Source organism: Ammospiza nelsoni, chromosome 9, assembly GCF_027579445.1.
Source record: "Ammospiza nelsoni isolate bAmmNel1 chromosome 9, bAmmNel1.pri, whole genome shotgun sequence".
Lineage (NCBI taxonomy): Eukaryota > Metazoa > Chordata > Aves > Passeriformes > Passerellidae > Ammospiza > Ammospiza nelsoni.
This window is the reverse complement of record NC_080641.1, coordinates 34,437,595-34,441,880: the sequence shown is the minus strand read 5'-3', so window position 1 is coordinate 34,441,880 and position 4,286 is coordinate 34,437,595.

Sequence of the window (4,286 nt, the reverse complement as noted above, 5' to 3'; positions counted from 1 at the left end):
CCTTTTTTCCCCTTCCTTTGTGCTCTGGATGCAAGCAGGGACTGGAAACAGCAGAGGAGGGACTGTGGGGATTCCCCAGCATCAGGAGCTGCATGTGAGCGTCACCCTGGGCACCCAAACGGGCACCTGGAGGGAGCAGGGCATGGAGGGTCCTTCCAGGTGGCTGTCACAGAGCAGGGGAGGGAGCTGGATCCATCTGAGTTCATCCCAAGTCTTTCTGAGCCATGTCATGATATCAAATGTAGCCATGAAGTGCAGCCAAACTCCCCCAGTGTTCAGCTCATCCTGGCTGCTTCTAGAAAGGTCAAAATTATGGCAAATTATCTGTGCCATAGGCAGGATTTTTCACCAGCTTTTGCCTTGCTGTGATAAAAGGGACCTTAAAGCTCATCCAGTTCCATGGGCAGGGACACCTCCCACTGTCCCAGGTGCTCCATGCCCTGTCCAGCCTGGCCTTGGGCACTGCCAGGGATCCAGGAGCAGCCACAGCTGCTCTGGGCACCCTGTGCCAGGGCCTGCCCACCTTCCCAGGAACAATTCCCAATATCCCATCCATCCCTCTGGGAGCCATTCCCTGTGTCCTGTCCTTCCATCCCTGTCCCCAGCCCCTCTGCAGCTCTCCTGGAGCCCCTTTGGGCCCTGGCAGGGGCTCTGGGCTCTCCCTGGATCCTTCTCCTCTCCAGGTGAGCACCCCCAGGAATCATCTACCTGGATGATTCCACCAGATGGAATCTTCTTTAAATCTCAGAGCAGCCCTGGAGCATCTGATCCCCATCATCTCTCAGATCCATCCCAACAGCTGTGCCCTTGGCTGCTCTCACACGCTGTCACACGAGGAGCCTGGATGCATTTCAAACCTGGGCTGCTGCTCCTCACCAGGATTCCTCATGCTAATTAAAACTTCATTTGTTGCCTGCAATCAAGCCGTATGTGTGGAGCTGAGCGTTGGGCCCAGAGGAGAGGGGGAGTTCAGAGCTGAGGGGTGCTGGGGGCAGCAGGGGCAGCACTGACCTGTGAAGCCTTTTCCCAAAATGGGGAATAGGGCTCTTATCCCTGTGGATTCTGGCTCATAATCACAGCCTGTGCAAACAAAGGCACTAAAACCAAATCCTTCTCTGTTTTATCCCTTCTACTCTGCCTGTATTCCACCCCACTGCTCCCACCTCCACATCCTGATCCTGTCCCATCCTTGCCACTCCTCCCTCACCTCTTTGGCCCCAGCCTGGCTCTGCTCTTTTCTGCTCCCAGTTCAGCATTTCTGGGATCTTCCCAGAGCCTCCCACAGCTGGGAATGTGAGGGGATACCAAGGGAAGGGATGAGAAAAGCTCTTCTGGTCCCACATCCCTGGTCAGCGTCTGAAAACTGAGGGAACAAATGGGACTTGATTTCATTTAATAATTGTTTTAGTTCATCTGCTGCCACTTTACCTGAGCCTGGGCACGGCTGTCAGTGCTGTGATGGGAACATGACAAATAACACATTATTTTCAGTGGTACCTGGATGTTTTGCCCAAAACAGATGCTGAAGATCTGGGGATCAGATTTTGGATTTTATCACATGGAACTACCCCATCAATAACAGCACTTGCAGTGTTTTCCTCAACTGTTTTAGGTAGTGCCAAACCTGTGGTTTGTGCCAATATTTCTGCATGGGAGCCCATCCTTAGGGACCAGCTGGGCAGCCTGTGCACCCACCAAGGCTGCAGAAACACAGGAACTGGGGCTGAATCCCAGGATTACTGATAAAGTCACAACAGGGTGAGGAGTGGCAAGACCCTGCCTCGGCTGGAGGTGGCCCAGAGACTCTTTACCAATGCTGCCACCTAGAGAGAGACACTCCATCTCCAGAGTGGAAAATCCTCCAGAAAACCAAGATTTCAGGGCTTTTGTGCCTCAAGCACAGGGGTTCAACCATCCCCCTTGTGCTGGGAGTCACCCTGGACACTGGGGACCACCCTGGACACCTTGGATCACCCTGGACACTGGGGACCACCCTGGACACTGGTTCCTGCCAGCTCCTGGCCATGGCACCTCTGCTCGAGCAGCCAGGCTGGGACAGGGAATTGCTGAGCACAGTTTGGGGCTGGGCTGAGCTCTGCTCTGCTCTGGGCTCTGCTCTTCCCAGGAAGTTCTTGGGATGTGTTTCCATCTCTGTGCAGCACAAACTGCGCCCAGAAATGAGATCCTGCCTTAGGTAAAGGTTATAGCTGAGACATCTGGATCCCATCGGGCTCCTCTGGGACAGGAGTCCTGAGCTCTGGCCTGGAGAGAGGCAGAGAAAGAGCAGGAGTCATTTTTCATGCAACTCTCCATCTGCACAGGGTCTCTGCAAAGCCCTCCACGCTGTGGCTTTGGCAAAGGCAGCCCAGCAATGCTGCACAGACTGACCCTGCTCCCCTGCTCCTGCTCTGTCCCTGACCTGGAAGGGCTCCACCAGGGTCCAGCCCAGGGGTAAAAATTGATTTCCTGAGAAAATCAGCACTAACTGAGCCTCAGGAGTCTCCCATAGCTGGAGCTGCCCCAGCTGTCCTGAGCCACAGCCCCTTTCCCTGCCTGTGCTGTGCCCTCAGGCTGTGCTGGCACTGGGGCACTGCCAAGAGCTGCATCCTGCTCAGTGAGCCAGCAGGCAAACCCAGCCAGGCCTCCCCAGAGGGATTCTGGCCAGCAGCCACAGAGCCACACAATCATTTAGGCTGGAAAAGCCTCTCAGACCATCGAGTCTGAGTGCTCCCCAGCACAGCAAATCCCACCACTAAACCACGTCCCCAAGTGCCACATCCACGTGGCTTTGGAACCCCTCCAGGGATGGGCACTCACCACTGCCCTGGGCAGCTGTGCCAGGGCTGGAGAGCCCTTCTGGGGAGGAAATTTTCACAAATTTCCCACCTAAACCTCCCATGGTGCAGCTTCCTCTTGCTGAGTGGCAGGTATCAGAGAGGAACCAATCCCCACCTGGCTCCTGGCAGGGAGTTGTAGGAACATTTCCCATGGCATAAAGCTCCAAATCCCATTAGCCTGAGAGACAAGGGCTGCACAGGCACAAATTGTCACAGGGGAACAGTCTGGGCTCTACTTTGCAGCTCCTGTAGGTGTGGTGGGAAGGAGCAGCTGGAGGAACTGAGCCCAGATAAAGCCATCAGAGCACAGGAAACTTTGCCTCTCATTCTGAAGGTGCTGAAAGGAGCTGGGAGCCCCACGAGAGGAGAGCTGTGTGTCACCAGCCAGCTGTTAGCACCAGGATGGGCAGAGAGCAGCTTTTAGCACAGCTTGACTGGAAAACACTCCCAGTTCCATTAGGAGGAAGCCAGGACTGACCTGCTTTAACAAGAGGCCAACCATAAACTCTGGGGTCACTTGTTCACACAATGCTTGAAAGGCAAATTAGAGCAGCCAGATTGTTTTTCCCCCACTAATCTCAGCTTCCTGCTTTAGTGCTCTGCAGCCAGCCAGGGAAACCTGTGGGACAATCCTGCCAAGGACTGGGCAGCATGGTGTGGAAAGCACAGCTCTCCCAGCCTCAGGCCCTTCCTGGGTCCTGCCTTGGCTTTTTAGACTCTTTGCATCTGGTTTCTGAGGGGTTTTATCCATTCCACAGCAGAGCAGCTCCCCCAGCAGAGCTGTCAGTGCAGAGACTCCTCACCTGTGCACAGGTGAGATAAGAAGCCTTTTGTCAGCACATCCAGACTCCCTTGGAAGTGGTGCTGGCAGGTTGGGATGAGGGTGGGATGTTCCACATTCCTGGATAATAGAGCTGCTCCCCCAGCCCTGCCCGGGGACCCACTCTAAGTTTCATTCCTGGGCAGAAGGTGAGATGGGACACAGGGATTGCAGGATTTGGGTGGCAAAGGCAAGCAAACCAAGAGGGGACAGGACCTAAACCCATCCCACTAATGTGAGTACTGCCAGGAAAAGGGCAGGAACGTGCAGCTGCAGAGCCCTAACATCAAACCAAGCTCCAGCTGTCTCCAAAGTGACCCTCTCTGTGCCCTTGGGTAAGATACTGCACATTAATGCCTGCAAATCTGATTATTCCAAGGCTCTTACTGTCCCCATTCAACAAACAAGTTCATCCAAACTGGGATAAAGTATTTGTGCTCCTTTCCCAGGAAAGTTTCCAAGATAGTAAAAAAAGTGTGTGAAGAATTTGGTGTCTCTATAATTCCTAGAGCTTTTTGTTTAAGAAAAAGCCAGGAGCCCACGTGCTGCCCCAAAAGTTGTGTAAGGAGCCCCACACCCAACCTCCAGCAGCGCTGGGGACAAAGAGAGGCAGCAAAGGGGACAAGGGG